Source organism: Microcaecilia unicolor, chromosome 1 (assembly GCF_901765095.1).
Source record: "Microcaecilia unicolor chromosome 1, aMicUni1.1, whole genome shotgun sequence".
In the NCBI taxonomy this organism is placed as follows: Eukaryota; Metazoa; Chordata; class Amphibia; order Gymnophiona; family Siphonopidae; genus Microcaecilia; species Microcaecilia unicolor.
In genome coordinates this window covers 436577025-436600197 of record NC_044031.1, presented here as the reverse complement: position 1 = coordinate 436600197, position 23173 = coordinate 436577025, and positions in this window count along the sequence as shown.

The following is a 23173-nucleotide window of genomic DNA, read 5'->3' as shown; positions in this document are numbered from 1 at the left end:
TGACTGTTTGAGAGTCAGAGTGAAAGTGTGATTGTGTGAGAGAGTGAGTCTGGGTGTCAGTGTGTTTGTGAGAGAGTGTGTGTGTGAGAATGAGAGTGTGTGCAAGTGTGTATGTGAGAGACAGTGTGAGTGAGAGTGTGTGTGTGTGTGGGCGAGAGAGAGTCAGAAAGACATTGTATATGAGAGAGAGAGTGTGACCCGTGCCCTCCCAATCCATGGCCATCCATGTTACTCTGTAACCTGCCCCCTCCATTCATCCCTATCCAGCATTTCCCCTCTGTGCCTGAGGCCTGCCCTGCAATCCATATCCATCCATGCCCATCTGTCCCCTCCATTCATCCCTATCCAGCAATTCCCGTGTCCCTGAGTCCTGCCCTTCCAATCCATGGCCATCCATGCTCCTCTGTCACCTGGCCCCTCCATTTTTCCCTATCCAGCATTTCCCCTCTGTGCCTGAGGCCTGTCCTGCAATCCATATCCATCCATGCCCATCTGTCCCCTCCATTCATCCCTATCCAGCAATTCCCCTCTCCCTGAGTCCTGCCCTTCCAATCCATGCCCATCCATGCTCCTCTGTCACCTGGCCCCTCCATTTTTCCCTATCCAGCATTTCCCCTCTCTGCCTGAGGCCTGCCCTGCAATCCATATCCATCCATGCCCATCTGTCCCCTCCATTCATCCCTATCCAGCAATTCCCCTCTCCCTGAGTCCTGCCCTTCCAATCCATGCCCATCCATGGTCCTCTGTCACCTGGCTCCTCCTTTTTTCCCTATCCAGCATTTTCCCTCTCTGCCTGAGGCCTGTCCTGCAATCCATATCCATCCATGCCCATCTGTGCCCTGTATTCATCCCTATCCAGCAATTTCCCTGTGTCCCTGAGTCCTGCCCTCCCAATCCATGGCCATCCATGCTCCTTTGTCCCCTGCCCCTCCATTCATCCCTTTGCAGCAATTCCCCTCTCTCCCTGAGCCCTGCCCTTCCAATCCATGGCCATCCATGCTCCTCTGTCCCCTGCCCCCTCCATTCATCCTTTTCCAGCAATTTCCCTCTCTCCCTGAGCCCTGCCCTCCCAATCCATGGCCATCCATGCTCCTGTGTCCCCTGCCGCCTCCATTCATCCTTTTCCAGCAAGTCCCCTCTCTCCCTTCCATGCCCCCCCCCTCGCATCCATGCCCCCCCCTTCGCATCCATGTTCCCCCCCTCTTCGCATCCATGGCCCCCCCCTTCGCATCCATGTTCCCCCCCCCCCCTTCGCATCCATGGCCCCTCCCCCTTCGCATCCGTTTTTTTTGTTTTTCTTCTTTTAAAATGTACCTCCGTGGCGGTTCCGGCAGCGAAGCGTCAGGGAAGTAGGCGGCGCTCCCGACGTGTAGCCGTCCCTTCGCTGTGTTCCGCCTTCTTTTGACGTCATCCTTGACGTCAGAAGAAGGCGGAACACAGCGAAGGGAAGGCTAGACGTCGAGAGCGCCGCCTCCTTCCCTGACGCTTCGCTGCCGAGCGATGCGATTGGTTGAGTGTCATTGCTCCGCCCTCGACGTCATCACGTTTGACGCGTGGGCGGGGCAGACACAATGGGATCTCACCCCCTTCACTTAGAATGTTGGCTAACAGAGGCTTCATTAGAACGTTGGAGGTGCGTTTTATATAGAGAGATTTGAGAACATGCATAAAGAACACATAACCATTTATAAAAGCATATGTTGCCTTTATAGAATAGCTTAAAATAGGCACCCTTTTTGGTCTTGTCACGTGAGTCATCCTATTATAAAACCAGGCTTATTGTGTTTCTAGCAATGCAGGTTTTGAACAGACAAATGAATCTGGAAGACATACTGAGCTGGAAAAAATAGTGAAAACTATTATAAAGATTAAAATTATGGAACACATAGAGGGACATTTTCGAAAGGGACGTCCAAGTTTTGATTTGGATGTCCTCACAAAACATCCCGATCCAGTGGTAGGGAAACCCGTATTTCCTGAAATTTGGTCATCCCTAAATTTGGTTGTCCATAGACATGGACGTTTCTACTTTTCGACGATAACCGAAACCAAGGATGTCCATCTCAGAAACAACCAAATGCAAGCCATTTGGTCATGGGCTGAGCCAGCATTTGTAGTGCACTGGTCCCCCTGACATGCCAGGACACCAACCAGGCACCCTAGGGGGCACTGCAGTGGACTTCATAAATTGCCCCCAGGTACATAGCTCCTACCTTGTGTGCTGAGCCCCCCCAACCCCCCCCCCCAAAAAAAAAACACCTACTACCCACAACTGTACGTTACTACCATAGCCCTTACGGGTGAAGGGGGGCACCTAGATGTGGGTACAGTGGGTTTGTGGTGGGTTTTGGAGGGCTTGCTGTTTCCTCCACAAATGTAAAAGGTAGGGGGGGGGCTGGGATGAAGTACACTGCATCCACTAAAACTGCTCTAGGGACCTGCATACTGCTGTCATGGTCCTGAGTATGACATCTGAGGCTGGCATAGAGGCTGCAACAAAGTATTTTGAAAGATGTATTTTGAGGGTGGGAGGGAGTAATGGGAGGTCAACCCTGATTCTTTCCGGTGGTCATCTGGTCATTTTGGGCACCTTTTTGTGCCTTAGTCGTAAGAAAAACAGGTCCAGGTAAAAACATTCAAGTGCTCGTCAGGGACGACCTTCTTTTTTTCCACTATGGGTCAAGGATGTCCAAGTGTTAGGCACGCCCATGTCCTGCCTTCGCTATGCCTCTGACATGCCCCATTGAACTTTGGCTGTCCCTGTGACGGAGTGCAGTTGGGGACGTCCAAAATCGGCTTTCAATTATACCGATTTGGACGTTTCTGTGAGAAGGACATCCATCTTCCGATTTGTGTCGAAAGATGGACGTCCTTCTCTTTCGAAAATGAGCCCGATAGACAAACATGGTTTAATGGAACAGAGTCAGCATGGGTTCAGCCAACTGAAGTCTTGCCTCACCGATTTGCTCCACTTCTTTGAACGTGTAAATAAACATGTGGATAAAGGTGAGCCGGTTGATGTAATGTATCTGGATTTTCAGAAAAGTTCCTCATGATAGACTGCCGAGAAAATTAAAAAGTTATGGGATACAAGGCAATGTCCTTCTGTGGATTAGGAACTGGTTATTGAACTGAAATGTTAGGCTAAGAAAGCAAATAGAATTTTAGGAATTAATAGGAAAGGAATGGAATAGAAAACTGAGAATGTTATAATACCTTTGTATCACTCCATGGTGGTTCTGCACCTTGAATGCTGAGTTCAGTTCTGGTCACCGCATCTCAAAAAAATATATAGTGGATTAGAAAAGGTACAGAGAAGGGTGACAAAAATGATAAAGGGGATGGGATGACTTCCCTAAGAGGAAAGGCTAAAGTGGCTAGGGATCTTCAGCTTGGAAAAGAGTTGGCTAAGGGGAGATATGATAGAGGTTTATAGAATACTGAGTGGAGTGGAACAGGTAGATGTGAATCACTTGTTTACTCTTTCCAAAAATACTAGGACTAGAGGACTCTCAAAGAAGCTACTAAGTAGTAAATTTAAAACAAATCAGATAAATATTTCTTCACTCAATGAGTAATTAAACTCTAGAATTTGTTGCCAAAAATGTGGTAAAAGCAGTTAGCTTAGCAGGGTTTAAAGAAGGTTTGGCTAATTCTCTTTAAAAAAAAAAGTCCATAAGCCTTTATTAAGATGGACTTGGTAAAATCCACTGTATATTCTAGGATAAGCAGCATAAAATCTGTTTTGCTGTTCTGAGATCTTACCATGCACTTGTTATCTGGACTGGCCATTGTTGGAAACAGGATTTTGGGCTTGATGGAACTTCGCTCTGTCCCAGTATGGCATTTTTCTCAGTGGAGGAGGGTGAATAGTGGAGTACCACAGGGATCTTTACTGGGACCGATGCTTTATAACATATTTATAGATTATCTGGAAAAAGGAACAATGAGTGAGGTGATTAAATTTGAAGATGACAGAAAACTATTCAAAGTTGTCAGAACAAATGCGGATTGAAAAAGAATTACAGGAAGACCTTAGGAAACCTGGGCATCCAAATGGCAGATGAAATTTAATGTGGACAGGTGCAAAGTGATGCACATTTGAAGAATAATCTGAATTATAGTTATCTGATGCTAGGGTTCACCTTGGGGGTCAGCACCAAAGAAAAATATCTAGGTGTAATTGTAGACAATACGCTGAAATCTTCTGCCCTTTGTGTGGCAGCAACCAAAAAGGCAAACATGATTCTAGGAATTATTAGGAAAGGGATGCAAAATAAGACCAAGAATATCCTCACCTTGAGTACTGCATTCAACTCTGGTTGCCATATCTCTAAAAAGATATAGCAGAATTAGAAAAGGTTCAAAGAAGAGTGACCAAAATGATAAAGGGGATGGAACTCCTCCCATATGAAGAAAGGCTAAAGAGGTTAGGGCTCTTCAGCTTGGAAAAGAGACGGCTGAGAAGGGATATTATTGAGGTGTATAAAATCCTGAGTGGTGTAGAATGGGTAGAAGTGAATCAATTTCTCACTCTTTCAAAAAAAGTACAAATGTATTTATTATTTATTTAATTTATGAATTTATATCCCGCTTTAAAATCAAAGTGGGTTACAATAAATACCAGGGGACACTCAATGAAATTACATGGAAATACTTTTTAAACAAATAGAATAGTTAAGCCCTGAAATTCACTGTTAGAGGATATAGTAATAGTGGTCAAAATATTAGGGTTTAAAAGAGGTTTGGTCAATTTCCTGGAGGAAAAGACCATATTCTGCTATTGAGATGGACATGGGGGAATCCACTTTTTGCCCTGGGATTGGTAGCATGGAATGTTGCTACTATTTGGGTTTCTGTCAGGTACTTAGGACCTGGATTTGCCACTGTTGGGAGCAGGATACTAGGCTAGATGGACCATTGGTCTGACCTACTATTGCAATTCTTATGTTCTTAAAGCAACAAAAGGCAGCTCTAAAAAATAAAACTCTTTTCTGACAGGTTTTCTTATTCTATTCCAGTATAATAGTAGAATGAAAAGAAAAAAAAAGAGTTAGATCTAATACAGGTCACATTATTTTCCATGTGAAAAGGATTTGCCTTCCTCAAACGATAATGGGAGTTATGCAGCCACAAGGGAAGCTGTCCAGAATTACTGCTCTGAGCAATAGTAAATCTATTTGAGGTAAAAGCCAAGGAAAAACAAATAAAATCTTTACAAAAATGTATGTGAACAACTATTTACAGGCCCAGGATGGAAACAGTCATTTAATGGTGTATACACTCTGGCTGTACCTTTTGCATCACTCCTCTCTTTCTTTCTCTCTCTCTCTCTCTCTCTCTCTCTCTCTCTTTCTCTCTCTCTAAACACACTCACTTGAGGGAATTAAACAGTGCTGAATGCCAAAAAAATTCTATGCTAAGCACTATTATATAAGAGTATGTACCTTATATAGAATAGCGTTTAGAGTGGATCCCGCACATAACGTTGGGTGCCAGACTTACATCTGCTGAAACCTGGTGTAAATGTTGGCACCCAGGTTAGGCATGGATAGGCAGTATTCTGTAATTCCAGATGAAACTTTTCAAAATGCCCCCGATCTGCCCCTTTTTGAGATATGTGTCATGGGAGTCAGGTGTTCTGCCTTAAAGAATATCATGTATCCAGATTTATTTAGATTTGTAGATTTATTATTTATAATCTACCCTTATCCAGGGTGAGGTACAATATACACACATAATAAATGCATAAAACATACAACAAATTTTAACCTGTGCTGCAGTTCAGGCAACCAAAGTATCCAATGCACAGCCTTATACTTGACTAGCAGAGGCATAAAAAGCCAGATACATGAAATGTGCCTTCAATTGACACTTAAAGGTAACCAAATGGGTCTCGTGTTTCGATCCAGCTGGCAACCGGTTCAATTCAAAAGACCTAACAGTAGAGTTCCTCTTCTAGTTATATTCAGATCAATTGATTTATAGCAAGGAGGAGTGGCCTAGTGGTTAGGGTGGTGGACTTTGGTCCTGAGGAACTGAGTTTGATTCCCACTTCAGACACAGACAGCTCCTTGTGACTCTGGGCAAGTCACTTAACCCTCCATTGCCCCAGGTACAAATAAGTACCTTTATACAATATGTAAGCTGCATTGAGCCTGCCATGAGTGGGAAAGCACGGGGTACAAATGTCAAAAAGTAAAATTGCCAGCATTCATTGACTGCAACTTTTTCTGTGGAACATAATGCTGAATAGCATTTCTCCAATGCACAGACGTTATCATGAAACAAAACATGATGTACTAACATCAACAATTTAAATTTCAACCTGAAAGCAACCAGCAGCCATCTCAACTGCTTTAAGTAAGTTGAAGCATGGTCATATTTCAATAAAACAAAACATATTGCCAATGTGTGTGCAAATTTTAATGAGTGTTAATTAACAATAATTGGTTGTTAGCACCCAATTATTGATGGTTCAGAGCTCATTATCCAATTTATTTGTGCATGCATCTTGGAAGCGTGTCTACAGTTGGGCATACAACTTTGGGCACTATATATAGAATTCAGGGCACTGTGTTTCAAATGTACTACCAGTGCACTACAAATGCTGGCTCCACCCATGACAAAAAAAAAAAAACTATACAGAGATTGTTTTCTGCATAACTCTGTCAAAGCTTCACCAATTTCGATAACATTTTCCCAATGGTGTACATGCATATGAGTTTGTGCTTGCAATCTCTATCAGCAAAGTGTATGCGCTATCTCATGCATATTGATTATGAAAACTGCACACTATGAGCTAGATTCCACTCACCCCTGTTCTACCTCTTCCTGTAATCTTTTTCTGTCCAAAACATTCTCCCATTTTCTCACAAGTAGGCATTATAGCATTCTTTCCTTCTCTATTTTCTTTCCTTAGCAATGATATATCACCCTAAACATCTCCTTTGCTGGATTTGCTATTGAAAAAAAATCTTAGGATAATATTGCTTTATTTGATCTCTTACTATATTACCAAACTGTCTATTCTTACAATGTCATTGTCTCTCAGTCTTCTCCAATTTACCCTTCTACTTCCTTTCCTTTCCAACTTCCTTTTTTTTCTCTCAAATTTATCATAAAATCTGACATCCTGAATTTCCTTCCACCTTCTCTCATTCTAGACTAGAACCAAGCAGCAACCTCATCGAAACAAGCTATCACCTTTTTATTGCAAAATACTCTCCTCATCGAAACAAGCTATCACCTTTTTATTGCAAAATACTCTTTTCAGTATACCATCTTTCCCCCTAGTTCACACGTCTTCCTATTGTATCCTCCTTTCTTACATTCAGATTACCAGGGGAAAACACAGAAGCTGGTGGTCAGTCCACAGCAGCTCATACATATTCACTTTAGAAGCTATCAACTTCCCCAATTCTTTTGGTCTAATTATAAGATCTAAAACATGACCCCTATTGTGAAGCTGACATCACAATCACCTCTTGTAATCTTAAGATCTACAAACAAGCACATAAATTCCTCACCTTAGAGCGCATAACATCCTCAAAATGTAAATTAAAATACCTCACTACCCATAAAACTGAAAAAGAGAAACTTATTTCTATCATCCAATCCATGGTCTTCTCCCATCCTGCTAAATCTTGCCCTGGTGGGACACACATAATAACTAGTCCCCACCTCTCCTTTGCCTCCTACAACTACTACCAACAACTCAATCCCTCCAACTCCCAATGTCTATACCTTCTAAAAATCACTTGTACCCACCCCCATTCCTACCCTTTCACAATTGTTTCAACACCTTAAATCCTTAAGGACACATTTCAGAAAATATCATCCTACCCCCTCCTCCCAACCAGGTTTCTATGACTACTAGGAACTCCAGTTTTCTTTGTGCTATAATATGTACCAAATAAAATCCTTTTCCTCTATTGTCTGCACACACAGCAATAACCCCTCCTCATATCTCCTTTTATTTCCCATCCTCTCTTTCATTCCTCTTGATTGTCAAGAACAACCAAATTATTACAATTTCTACACTGATCCCCCTTTTTTTTTTACATTTCTACATTTTTTCATTTTAGGGCTCATTTTCAAAAGAGAAGGACGCCCATCTTTTGACATAAATCGGAAGATGTGTGTCCTTCTCAAAGGGTCGTCCAAATAGGTATAATTGAAAGCTGATTTTGGACGTCCCAAACTGCTTTCCGTCGCAGGGACAGCCAAAATTCAAGGGGGCATATCGGAGGCGTAGCAAAGGCGGGACATGGGCGTGCCTAACACTTGGACATCCTCAACCCATAATCGAAAGAAACAAGGACGTCCCTGATGAACACTTGGACGACTTTGCCTGGTCATGTTTTTCTTATGACAAAGGCACAAAAAGGTGCCTGAAATGACCAGATGAACACTGGAGAGCATCGGGGATGACCTCCCCTTACTCCCCCAGTGGTCATTAACCCCCTCCCACCTTCAAAAAATATCTTTCACAATATTTCTTGCCAGCCTCTATGCCAGCCTCAGATGTCATACTCAGGTCCATGACAGCAGTATGCAGGACCCTGGAGCAGTTTTAGTGGGTGCAGTGCACTTCAGGCAGGCGGACCCAGGCCCATCCCCCCCTTCCTGTTACGTTTGTGGAGGAAACAGCGAGCCATCCAAAACCCACCAGAAACCCACTGTTCCCACATCTAGATGCCCCCTTCACCCCTTAGGGCTATGGTAGTGGTGTAAAGTTGTGGGTAGTGGGTTTTGGGGGGAGTTGGGGGGATCATAACACAAGGTAAGGGAGCTATGTTCCTGGGAGCAATTTATGAAGTCCACTGCAGTGCCCCCTAGGGTGCCTGGTTGGTGTCCTGGCATGTCAGGGGGACCAGTGCACTACAAATGCTGGCTCCACCTACGACCAAATAGCTTGCATTTGGTCGTTTCTGAGATGGATGTCCTTGGTTTCAATTATCACCGAAAATGAGTAACGACCAAGTCTAGTGACGACCACGTTTTAGGTTTTGGATGTCCCTGACGGTATTTTTGAAACGAAAGATGGACGTCCATCTTGTTTCAAAAATACAGGTCTCCCCACCCCTAGATCTGGACGTTTTGTGAGGATGTCCATATCAAAACTTGGACGTCCCTTTCGAAAATGCCCCTCTACATCTCCTTTGCCTTCTCGCTGCGTTTATTACTTCCCCTTTAAAAATCCTTTTCTAAATCCCAAATCTCTGGGTGTGAATCTTCCTCTTAGAAGAGTGCTATATTTAATCTGATCTAATCTAGCAATGTCTTGACTGATGAAATCCAGCTGGTCCTGAGCAGTTTACAAAGAATATTAAGCCCATGAAAAAAAATAGACTAAAGATACAATAAAATAATTATATATTAAAACCAGTATATTCTTATACAATCATAAATCTAAATTGACAGAAATCTTTCAAAAAAAGCCTTACAATGTCTACTACTTCAGTGACCAGTAGGTAAAGGGGAAAAAAAGGTAAAAAATGTTTTTTTTTAATGACATTCATAACAGGAAGGATAGAATTTGAGTAAGTTAATTAGAGAATCAAGAATCAAGGCATACAGAGCATTACAAATAAAACAAACAAAGGACCTTAAACATAACCATTGCTTGTATTGGAAGTCAAAGGAGATTTCTTAATAGAGGAGATGCTCTTGTATATTTAGCACATATAAAAATCATTCTTGCTGCTGTATTTTGAAGTAATTGTAATTTAGTGAATTATGTCTGGGAAAACCTATATAGATTCAATTACAATAATCTAAATGGGAGAGTATCATGTCCTGAACCAAATGAGCGAAATGAAATGCCTTCTTAATCAAACTATTATATGGGGCTTAAAGGTTAAAGCTGAGTCGAAAATAACCCCAAGAATCTTGATTGTTGTACCACTGTTGTACCACTGGTAGTGATATTCCATTAGATAAAGAAACAGATGAAAGGATTTCTGCTAAAGTATTAATTTAAACCATAATACATTACTCTTATCTGTATTCAGTTTAAGTAAATAACTATGAACTCAGGTTTTAATCTTAGTATTACATAAATCAACATTAACAAAGGCTGACAACTGATCAGAGTGAATAGGCAATAAATAAAAAAAATACCATCAGCATATGACATGAGATATGAAACCATAGGTAGACAGATTACTCCTAAATCAAAAATAAAAAGATTAAATAATAACGGAGAAAGTGGACACCCCCTGAGGGACCCCATATAATGGTTTGCAGATAATAAAGCATAACCCATTTTCTAACACACAACTGTGATTTTACAAAAAAATAAATAAATAAATAAATAACATTTCAACCAATTGAACAGTAGTCCTCAACTCACATAGGGATTCTTTTACTAAAGGCCAGTAGGGCTACCGCTGGCTTGGCGTGCGATAAATCAGGTCTCCTGCACACCAATTCTGGCACTAGAAAATACCTTTTTATTTTCTAGTGCCTTGGGGAGTGCCTGGCAGTAATCAGTCAACTACGTGCTAGGTTACCACCAGGAGGCAGTAAGGGCTCTGGCGGTAAATGGTTATGTGGCAATTTTTTCATTACTGCACAGTTTTTGTCTACTGTTTGGCCTTTTGTTGTTGGCATAAATAAAGTTTTTTTTTTTTAATTAATACCTTTTTATCAGCAGAAGTAACAGGTGGCCTCAGTGTATGGTAGTCCCATGAGCCACCGTGGGCCACCTTTTACAACCATTTGGTAAAAGGGTCCCTTAATTTTTAAAGAAGTTTAACATGATCTGAACAGTAAAATGCTCCTGATATATCAAATTGTAGGAGCACCAACTGGTTCCCTTGATTCAAAGCTTCATATAAAGATTCAGTACTATGGTTATTTGTGAAACCACGCTGAGAAACATGTAAACATAAGTGTTTTTCTATAAATTGAGAAAGCTGTAACCCCAACATATATTCCACCAGTTTAGAGAGAAGAGGGATACTAGCAATAGGTCCAAAACCCAAAGGAAATGCAAAATCCAATTAATCAGACTTGGGAATTGGAGCTAGCAAAATAAGGACCATATTTTCTGGAAAGACCCCAGTGTAGAAAAAGCGAAGATATTCACCTGTAGCAGGTATTCTCCAAGGACAGCAGGCCTTATAGTCTCACATGTGGCTGAATGCGAGCCAGGTTGCCCTGTCTGGAACTTCTAATCAGCTTGTAGGAGCTTTGTGTAGCGCGAGTCATGTTCCACTATGTACACATGAGTGCCTTCCCGCCCGTTGTGAGAGCACCGTACCTGTAGTACAATACTATAGCATATGAAAACAAAAACAGGAGACATCTCCAAGGGGAGGTGGGAGGATTGTTAGAATACAAGGCTTGCTGTCCTCGGAGAATACTGCTGCAGGTAAGTATCTTTTTTTTCTCTGAGGACATGCATGCCTATTATTCTCACATGTGGGAATCCCTAGCCACCAGGCTCATCTAAAACAATAACCATTGGTCAATTGGGCCTCAAAACGGTAAGGAAAGAACAAGGATTAACCAGAAACTATAAACAAACTGAGTGAGAGTGCAGCCTTGAACAGAACAAAATGGGCCTAGGAGGGTGGACTTGGATTCTAGACTCCAGTTTCTGCAGTACTATCTGTCCAACCCAACTGTTTCATCGGGTATCCTGCTCAAGGCAGTAGTGAGATGTGAATGTGTGACTGAAGATCATGTTGCAGCCTTGCAAATTTCTTCAATGAAGGCTGACTGCAAATGAGCTACTGAAGCAGCCATGGCTCTGACATTGTGAGCCTTGACATGACCCTCCAGGGTCAGCCCAGCCTGGGCATAAGTGAAAGAAATGCAATCTGCCAGTCAAATAGAGATTGTGCATTTCCCAATGGCGACCCCCATCCTGTTGGGATGAAAAGAAACAAAAAGTTGGGTGGACTGTGGGGCTTAGTCTGCTCCAAGTAAAAGGCCAATGCTTGCGTTCAGTCCAAGGTGTGCAAGGTGCTCTCACTAGGATGGACATGAGGTCAGAGAAAGAATGTTGCCAAGACAATCAACTGGTTCAGATGGAATTTTGACACCACCTTAGGTAGGAACTTAGGGTGCCTGCAGAGGACTACTCTGTTGTGATGAAACCTAGTATAAAGTGCATCCACTACTAAGGCCTGACTCTCACTGACCCTATGAGATTAAGTAACAACCACCAAGAAAATGACCTTCCAGGTCAAGTGGAATCCAGTGGCTTGAAAGGAGCTTTCTTCAGCTGGGTGACCAATAGAAATAGAGTAAAATAAAACATAGAAAATAAAATAAGATGATACCTTTTTTATTGGACTAACTTAATACATTTTTGATTAGCTTTCGAAGGTAGCCCTTCTTCATCAAATCAGAAATCAGCTGGGTGAGAATGATGTTGAGGTTCCATGACACTGGTGCAGGTTTGACAGAGGGCTTTGGCAAAAGCAAACTTCTCATGAATCAAACAACTAGAGGCTGTCCAGAGATGGGCTTGACCTCTACACGTTGATGATAAGCACTAATTGCACTGAGGTGATCCCTTGCGGAGTTGGTCTTAAGGCCACACTCAGAAAGGTGTAAAAGGTATTCAAGCAGGGTCTGTTTAGGGCAGGGAATTGAATCTATGGCCCTGCCCTAACACCAGACAGCAAACATCATCCATTTAAAAGAGTAACACCTCCTAGTGGAATCTTTCCTGGAAGCCAGCAAGACTACTACTACTATTACTTATCATTTCTACAGCGCTACTAGACGTACGCAGTGCTTTACACTTGAACATGAAGAGACAGTCCCTGCTCGACAGAGCTTACATTCTAATTAGGACAAACAGGACAAACAAGAGATAAGGGAATATTAAAGTGAGGATGATAAAATAAGGGTTCTGAACAAGTGAATAAGGGTTAGGAATTAAAAGCAGTTAAAACCAGCTGATATCAAATTCCATAAATAGCCTGGGAGCTTTTAATCTATCAACAAAAACTGTGTTTTTCTACAAGGTCTGCCTTGTAGTTTTATCTTCCCTATAATGCAAGGAAAAAGACCTGGGATACACCCTATGGAAGATACAAGGAAGCACATTTTAGGCTCTCAACGCCTAGACGTTGGGATGCAGAAGATATATCTTGTTCTACGTGATGAGGGTAGGGAAACACTCCTACTCCACAGTTCTTTGGAGGATAACTCCAGAAGAAGAGGGAAACGGATCTGCCAGGACCAGTAAGGAGTGATTAGAATCATTGTCCCACAGTCTTGATTGAGCTTCAGCAAAGCCTTCTCCATGAGGGGTATAGGAGGATATGCATACTGAAGACATATCCCCCAATGCAGGAGGAACACATCTGACGCTAGCCTGATGTGGGTTGAAGCCTGGAACAGAACTGAGAGACTATCCAGCTTATTTTTGAAAGAGAAAAATGCCTATAGTGCAACCTAAATCGGGAGATAGACGTTTATCTCGCAAAGGCGCCCAAATCGGTATAATCGAAAGCCGATTTTGGGCGTTTCCAACTGCACTCCGTCGCGTAAACAAATAAAGTTGATGGGGGCGTGTCGGAGGCGTGGTGGAGGTGGAACTGGGGCGTGGTTATCGGCCGAGGAGAGATGGGCGTCTTTAGCTGACAATCGAAAAAAAAAGGCGTTTTTACCGCAATTTTGGGTCACTTTTTTTGGACCCTTTTTTTTCACGAACAAGTCCCAAAAAAGTGCCCCAACTGCCCAGGTGACCACTGGAGGGAATCGGGGATGACCTCCCCGGACTCCCCCAGTGGTCACTAACCCCCCTCCCACCAAAAAAACCCCACTTTACAAACTTTTTTTCCAGCCTCTATGCCAGCCTCATATGCCGTACCCACCTCCATGACAGCAGAATGTGTTCAATCCTCTCACAGCCTTTCCCTGGGTCAGATGTGGCTCTCGGGTGCAGTACAGGGTCACATCAGCATTGCATTGTGGTGGGTGTAGGGTATTGGGCTCCGTGATTTCATTAGCTTGTGTTACAGTCTCACGATGTTGGTAGTTGGTAGGCTCTTCTCCCATGGTGCTTTTCCTCCTGCCTACTGGGTCAGAGTGTGCCCTGTTGTGTTTCCTGTTGTAGTCCATGCGGTAGTGGCCATTTTTGTAAGCCATTTTTAGTTCCCTTTCCTGTGTTAGCCACGTTAGAGAATGTACTTCTTACCTTTAATGTGGCTGAAAGAGGGCATTGCACAGTATTCTGCCAGCTCTGACCTACTGCTAATCTCAGTACCAGGGAGACTCGTTGCCAGTGGGGCACAACCTCTGATCTGCAGTTAACTGTGAGTAAACGCGGTTATTCCAATAAAGGATGTTTTCGGAGAGATTAGTCTTCAGGTGTCAACTGGTGTGCCAATGTTATACAGCAGCAATAAGTCCTAGAGGCCTGCGTGTATGCAGGTCCCTGGAGCACTTTTAGTGGGTACTGCAGTGCACTTCAGCCAGGTGGCCCCAGGCCCCCCCCCCCCCACCTGTAACACTTGTGCTGGTAAGTGGGAGGCCTCCAAAACCCACTGTACCCACATGTAGGTGCCCCCTTCACCCCTAAGAGCTATGGTAGTGTTGTACATTTGTGGGTAGTTGGTTTTGGGGGAGGAGGGTTGGGAGCTCAGCACCCGTGGTAAGGGAGCTATGCATGTGGGAGCTTTTTCTGAAGTCCAGTTTATGTCCTGGCATATCAGGGGGGGCCAGTGTACTACCAATCCTGGCCCCTCCCACGACCAAATGGCTTGGATTAGGACGTTTTTGAGCTGGGCGTTTTTAGTTTCCATTATCGTTAAAAACAAACAAACGCCCAGCTCAAAAACGTTCATTTTTTCGAAAATACGGTTCGGCCCGCCCCTTCACGGACCCATTCTCGGAGATAAACGCCCATGGAGATAGGCGTTTCCGTTCGATTATGCCCCTCCACGTGATTGACCTGAATGGCAAAGAGACCTACCGAGGTTCCCCATGCTCAGAAGATGTCTCTTGCAATGCCCATGTTGAGTGACCACTCGTGTGGTTGCATGACCCTGCTCAGTCTGTTGTCCAGATAGTTGGTTTTGCCCACCAGATACTCGGCGAGAAGGAGCATACAATGCTGGACAGCCCAACACCACATCTGAACAGCCTCCTGACACAGAGGGCATGATCTGATGCCCCCCTGCTTGTTGGTGTAATACATTGCAACGTGATTGTCTGTTTCATTGAGTACAATTTGGTGAGATAGTTGATCTCTGAAAGCCTTTAGAGCATTCCAAATAGCCCAAAGCTCCAGGACATTGATCTGGAAATCTATTTCCTGGGCAGACCAAGCACCTTGAGTGTGAAACCCGTTTACACAAGCTCCTCACCCCAGGTGAGATGCATCCATCTTCAGTATTTTTTGCTGCTGAGAAATTTAGAATGGAAGTCCCAGAGTGAAATTGGATTGAATGGTCCACCACAAGAGGGAACGAGCAAGCACCCTTAGACGCTCGGATGACATCTATATCTCCTGTAATTTGGTACAACTGAGAAGCTAGGGTCCATTGGGCAGTTCTCATGAGAAGATGTGTCATGGGTGTCACATAAACTGTGGATTCCATGTGACCCAATAACCTCAACATCTGCTGAGCTGTGACCTGCTGAGAGGTAGAAACATGAGAAATAGTGCTACTAGAGTGTCCACTTTCAGCCCTGGGAGGAAAGCTCTAACTTTCTGCATATTGAGCAAGGATCCAATGAATTCCAATTAAAGGCAGTGTGTAAATGGGATAGTTTAAAATGAACCATAATACCTCGAGCACCTGAATTGTCCTCTGCATGGACTCCCGAGCACCATCCTTTGACATGCTCTTCATCAGCCAATCATCCAGATAAGGGAACACATGGACTCCCAGTCTGTGTAGCGATGCTGTGACTACCACTAGACATTTGGTAAAAACCCTGAGAGCTGAAACAAGGCCAAAAGGCAACACACAGTACTTGAAGAGCTATGTTCCAAGCCAAAATTGCAGCTACTTTCTGTGAGATGGAAGTATCGGGATGTGTGTGGTCAAAAACTTACAACATACCTTCTGCTGTTTGGCCAACTGGTGAAGCGATTCAGTCTGCTTTAGAGGGAAAGTGTCCACAAAATCTAGCAGCTTGCACACCGTGTCTTGCAAGTATATGCTCGTGAAGGCCTGGTAAAATTGAATACAAAGATAAACATAGAGCCCTGAAACCTCTTACGCCCAAAACAGTCCAAAGTTCTAGCTTCCCTGTCCGGTGATACTGAAGCATTGTCTCTAGAACTCTTGGCCCTTTTGAGAGTGGATTCAACCACCAGGGAATGATGAGGCAGCTGAAGCTGATCAAACCCAGGGGTACTCTGAATCCAGTACTGGTGTCAATTTTCTTGTGGAGTACCAGGACAGACAGAGAGGCCTCCAAATTCTTCCAGAGAACATCATGTAAGATCTTGTGAAGCGGGATCATCATAGCCTCTCTAGGAGGAGACTCATAGTTCAGGACTTCTAGCATCTTGGCCCTGGGCTCATCTTCCACCTCCAAAGGTCTGTGGAAGTGCCGAAGTTCATCATCTGACTCCCAAAAGTGGTCCTCATCAGTCACAAATTCCTCTGGAGAAAGCTGAGACTGAGCCTACCTCAACCTAGAGGAGCCATATCCCCGAGAGGGGTGTTGAGGAGTCAGCTCCCTAATCGACTCTCACAAAGCTTCCTCCACCATTGTCGAGGAAGTGCTGGCTTGGGTGGAAGTTGACACCAGGGCCACATGTGACATCACTGTTCGAGGCCTCACCACTGGCTGAGAGTCAAGCAGGGCTGCAATTAGAGGAATGGCAGGCGCAAGCACCCTCCATTCCGATGCACTCTGTTGAATGAAGCCTGCCAGCAATTCAGGGAGCAAGGCCCAGATGCACTGATTGAGAGCTGATACAAGGAAAGACTTGGGCGTTGGCTCAGGGACAGTTTGCATAACTGCTGGGGTTGAGTCAGGAGGCAAGTCCAGGCTGCATGGAGACCTTTGCACCTGTACCTCTTGTATGGAGGGGGAGCGGTCCTCCTGGCACCAATGCTTCTTGGGTGCCACTCCATCTGCATCTTGGGGATCCTGGCACCATGTATCGAAGGGGATCAATGCCAATGTTTATTGGCCTTCACCCAATGCTTGTCATCGAGGCATCTCATCGCCTTAGGGTCAGGTCAAACACAGGTTGGCCCCAGGGCTCAGCACAGCAGCTGGCACCAAGGCAAGTGGAGACCCACTCAATGGACAACTGGTCCCAGTGATTACAGGTTCAACAGCCATACAGACCAATGCCCCCAATGCCAATGCAACACCCAACACCGATGCCAATGCCAACATCAATGTCAAGGATTAAGACTGAGATCCAAAAATCTTCTCTCATTAAGCCTGTTTAGCCAACTGAGTCTTTTTCTTCATGCAAAGACACAGCATACAGTTGTCAGGGCTATGATCAGGCCCCAAACACTGAAGACACCAAGAATGAGTGTCTTTACCAGAGATGGTCTTATTGCACTGGGAACAGCTCTTAAAGCCACTGGGAACCTTCATTGACATGGAAGGAAACATTTCCATGACCAAATCAAATGACGCAATGGTGCTGAAAAAGGGGCACAGCACTAGAGAAAAAACATAGCGAGAACCCGACTGAAGTCAAGGCCTAAATGTGGCCTAAAGATGTACAAAAGGAAAGGAAACTTAACAATGGGAAAAACTAAACAAAAAATAAGGGAAAGGAAAAGGAAGAACCCAAACACTGGAAACAAGAAAAACACAGTGAAAAAAAGACACCGAAAGGCTCTCAAATCTCTTTCTGAACCGGACCCGTGAGGAGCAGAGAAAAATGGCATCTATTCCCCACTGTGGTAAAAAATGAACTGCGGGTACCACGCTCTTACTTTGGATGAGAAGGTACTGACCCATGTGCGGTGGAGTATGACTTGCACTTCACAAAGCTCTTACAAGTTGATTAGAAGTTCTGGACTGGGCAACGTGGCTCACATTTACCCATATGTGAGAATAATAGACTTGCTTGTCCTCGAAAAATGGAATTAATTAAGATAGTTATCCAATCGATAATCAAAGAGGGAGCACTCTTTAAATAAGAGGCAGGGCAATTATGATGAAGAGATAATGATTTAGGGCCTCTTTTACTAAACCTTGCTAGTGATTCACACATAGAAAATATGATGCAGCCCATTCAAAATGAATGGTCTGTGGCACATTTACCACACCGGGAATCATTAGGGTGATTTAGTAAAAGAGGCCTTTAGTTAATTTAAGTAACTGGGACTTAACTTCAGTATAAGAAACATCATCAAACTTAGACCAGGTTCTGTTAGCAGGAACTGGTTCACAAGATTCAGGTAAAAGTATGCCTGATATATTTAAAAATGATCCAACGGACAGCAATTCCAATCTTATTTTCTCAATTTTTATAAGAAAAAAATCTGACAAAATCTGAGTATTAGGTTGTTTAAATATCATTTAATCATTAGGTAAAGGAAAGGAGGATAATTTTCAAATCATTTGAAACAATGTCTTAGAGTGAAGAAAATATATCATAATTAAATTGGCATAATAAGATATTTTGCCAACTCAATATTCTGATTTCTAATGAAAGCTACTATACATATGATTTTTTTTATCTTGTTAGCATTTATAAAATGTCTAATTTACCAACTGTAATATTTTACCACCCTAATTCCCAACTTTACTAGGGATCCCACAAAATGCCATCAAGCACTTGCCTCCAGAAATCTCTTCTGAGTCTCTCGTGGCTCTCTCATGCCTCTAAAAGAATCATGCTCCTTTGGTATGTCCCATCAGGATGATCCCCCCATGGTGATTAAACACAGGTGTCAGGCCCCTCAAATTAAATTCTTGTACCTTTAGATTACATCACTAGGAAGGTGTGGTCTCCAAAGACATCCTTGATTTGAAGTGCTCCTTGTATATTGCATTGGAAATGTTTTTGTGTTCGACATTCGTCTATGGAAGGTTTGTTTTCCTTTTTGTTTTTCTTTGCTCCAAATGCACCACATCAGCAGCAATCCTCAACAGTCCAGGAAAGAAGAAAGCAAGGTTAAGCAGCTCCATTCCTTCTCCTCTCTCCAATGTTCCAGGAAGGGTGGGGATCCTAAACACTGGTCACACCAGCAAAAGAATTGAGGAGGTACACAAGATTGCTGGAAGCATGTGACTGCAACAACTTCAAAATAAAAGGGCTTATCAGGTAGTGAAAGGAAAAAAGGAGAAGAATTTGATCTTCTAGCCCTTTAAATCTGTGGCTCACTCCCCATTCCCCTCCAGATTTCCTGGAAGTGGGACCAACTAATGGGAAATGGCAGATTGACTGTGATTGTGTCTCACCATGGTGTCCAGGGACATGCAGCACTTTGGTCCTAACATCTCCTGAAAGAGATCAGTCTGTTGAATTGCCTCACCACCATGTGGCAAAAAGTAAACGTGGGGGGGGGGGGGGGGGGTGGAGAAGATTATCCTCCCACCCTGTGCTGTTCTGTAAGTCTGAGGTACCCCTTTATTGGTTGCATGCAATTGAGTGCAGCTGCCAGCCATTGTTCCTGCCAACATATGATTTAAGGGAAATCTACAGCCATATACTGCTGCTTGAAAGAATTATTTTGATCTGGGAAGAAGTTAAATAGAGAACATAGTTAATAGAGTATCTTATTGTTCTGTAGTTTTCAGTACACGCATGCATATTCATTGTAAGGACATTGTAATGCAGAACAGTTATGTTCAGTCCTATTTGGCATAAATCCCTCCACAGCTCTCCTCAGCACTCTATTAGTTCCTTTCAACTTCACTTTTTTATACTATCAACGCTGTAAAGAAACAGCCCTGATAAATATACCAAGAAAGAGCAAATCAATAGTTCTGTTGTGGAAAGGTACCTGAAAAAATAAATAATAGGGAATCAATTGTCCCTTAGTGATGTTTGCTTTCTGGTTTTCATCCTTCAGAATGTGACACAAATGGTTGTCTTTGCTGCTCCACTTCCAAGTTCATGTTAGCTCATTTGCAATATCTTCTCACTAATTTGTATATATGTCCATGTTCACTTGCTGGATGAATGATAACAGATCATACAAAAAGATTTCCCTCTCTATATAGTTTAAAGACAGCTTTGGTTTTACCATGCAATTCTATTTCTCTAATATCTGTCAGGGGAATTGGATCAATAATTAATAATGCACAATGCATATTGCAATTTTTTATTTCAACAGAAGAGATAGTAAATATTTTTCAAACTGAAGACAGGCTAAGAAGAAGGTTTAAGATACTCTGGCTGTTTTCTATTGCTAGAGCGAGAGGGAGAACAACATTTTTAAAAGGCAAATGGCACTATATTCTGGAAATAAAGTAGTACAGACTCATTCAAAAGTATTTGTTCTATATGAAAAATTTGGACTGCAGTACATTGCTAAAATTCAATCATGTAATATCGTCTGGATTCAATTTGGGTCAATTTACTAGTATTTGCATCTTAGAAAAAAAATTACAGTGGAAGGAAATTTGCTATCCTCCAATGATGTAAAACAATTTCATTCTGCCTTCAAAGATTTTTTTTTTTTTTTGCAAAGGGGGATATATCTCAGGATTTGAGGAAAAACATGAAAAAAAACACATTTGAAATCAAAGTAGAAAAAGCGTAGCAGGCTCTACATTGAAAAAAGGTGCTCAAAAGCACTGGTTGGCTTTTAAAGGCAGAGCAATCACACTTGTTCCTGGTCTCCACCGGTGCTAATTACACTTCCTGCTGCATAATTTGGTTGATAGTTTTATTATATCATGATTAGCATTGGTAGCACACTAATTGATTGAAATGAATTTTCATCTTTCTTTGAATGTAATTATTTGACCTCCAAATACTTTTATTCTAGGGGGTATGGCGTTAATCCAAATCAGTTTGGATTAACCCCATTGTATGAAACCCCATTGTATGGGGTTTGGATTAATCCCAGATATTAACCCCATTGTATGAAAACCAGTGTATTACTATACATGAGGGTCTTTTACAAAACCACATTAAGGGGCCCTTTTACTAAGGTGCATAGGCGCCTACATGCATACAACATGCGTTAATTTGGAACTACAGCCCAGCTACCGCGTGTCACCCCCGTGTGGTAATTCCATTTTTGATGTGTCCAAAAGACACTGTAGAAATTTTCTACCGCGTGGCGCTTACCCAGTGGTAATCTGCAGTGTACCCACACAGACAATTACCACTCGGTTAATGCATGAGACCTTACCACTAAGTCAAAGGGTGGCGGTAAGGTCTCAGGCTGAAAATGGACACGCGCTCATTCGAATTTTGTTGCATGTCAATTTTCGGCCACAAAAAAAGGCCTTTTTTTGCAGGCGCACTGAAATATGGACCTGCGTGCATCCAAAACACGCACCTACACCAATGCAGGCCATTTTTTGGCACACCTTAGTAAAAGGCTCCCTAAGTGCTTAGGGGCGCTTTCCCCAGACTGCGGCAAAAAGGGTCCTGCAGTAGAGTCAGTGCATGGATTTGCTATGCGCAGAGGCATCTTGTACCACAGCAGAGTTTTTTTTTTTAAAGGAAATGGCTGTGCGGTAAGTACAAACTTGATGCATGGCCATTTCCTAGGGAACCCTTACTGCCTCCTGTTTAGGGAAAGGGAAGGGAAATGGGACTTGATATACCGCCTTTCTGAGGTTTTAGCAACTACATTCAAAGCGGTCCCATTTCCCTTTCCCTATATACTGTGCCTAAATCTAGGTGCTGCTTATAGAATACACTTAGCTGAAATTGTTTACTGTGTGCATTTTTAGGTGCCTTATATAGAATCTGGCCCAAAATTGCTAATTGGTACCAATTATAGCTTATTTTTGGTCATTAACACCAATTATCAGCCCATTCTTAGTCTATAACTTGCATGTGCAAATTTCTGTACCAGTCATAACCTAATGGTTAATGCAGTGAGTTAAGATCCTGGGGAGCTGGGTTCAAGTCCCACTGCAGCTCCTTGTGACCCTGGGCAAGTCACGTAATCCTCTATTGCCTCGGGTAGAAAAAGTACCAGATCATAGACATACAGTATAAAGTCAATTTCTGACTGTGATGATTGCTGATTATTTACTTTGATTTTGGTTAAGCAATTATATTGTTTGGTTTTATGTGTTAGAACATTCATTGTACTTGTTCCTGTTTTATTGTAAATTGCTTTAAAATGTAACTGCATTAAGCGGTATATTAATTAAATCAAGTCAAATCAAATTGTGAGCCCATTAGGGACAGAGAAAGTTCCTACATACAATGAGCACAGTGCTGCATATATCTAGTAACACTATAGACATGATAAGTAGTAGTAGTAAATTATGACAACAAATTTCTGGGATTAGGGTCTTAAAGTGCAGTTTGCAGCATGGTAACTGCTAGCATACAACCATGGTAAGGGGCTTTGCAATACTTTTACAGTCACCACACTACAAACCATGCATTTTGTGTTAGGGAGTGTGTCGTGGGTATAGAATAGTCATGGAAGGCATTTTGTTGTTAGCATGCTGCAAATTCCCCATGCTAATAAGCACTTTTGCAGTTAGAGCAGGACCACTTACTACCTCCTAAATAGGAAGTGCAAAGTGGTTTGCACTTCCTATTCTGCACTAACTCCAAGCACATGGTAGCTGCATATTTATTTAATTGGATTTTGCTCACACCTTTTCAGTAGTAGCTCAAGGTGAGTTACATTCAGGTACTCTGGATATTTCTCTGTCCCAGGAGGGCTCACAATCTAAGTTTGTACCTGAGGCAATGGAGGGTTAAGTGACTTACCCAAGATCACACAAGGAGCAGCAGTGGGATTTTACCCAAGATCACACAAGGAGCAGCAGTGGGATTTGAACTGGCCATCTCTGGATTGCAAGACCAGTGCGCTAACCACTAGGCCACTTCTCCACTCTGTTTTAATGTGATACCTATAATTGCAAATGCTGGGAATGCCCCCGAAAGTTGTATTAAATTTGCAGCTACCTCATATTAAAGCCCTGTGTTAAGCCATGGTAATTGAAAATTGTTATTTTGGTTTAGTAAAACAGCCCCATAGTTCAGTTTTAAAAATGTCAGTTTTCTTTTTATCTTTGAAAGCTATTTTCTGTTTTTAGTACACCAAAACAAAGTCAC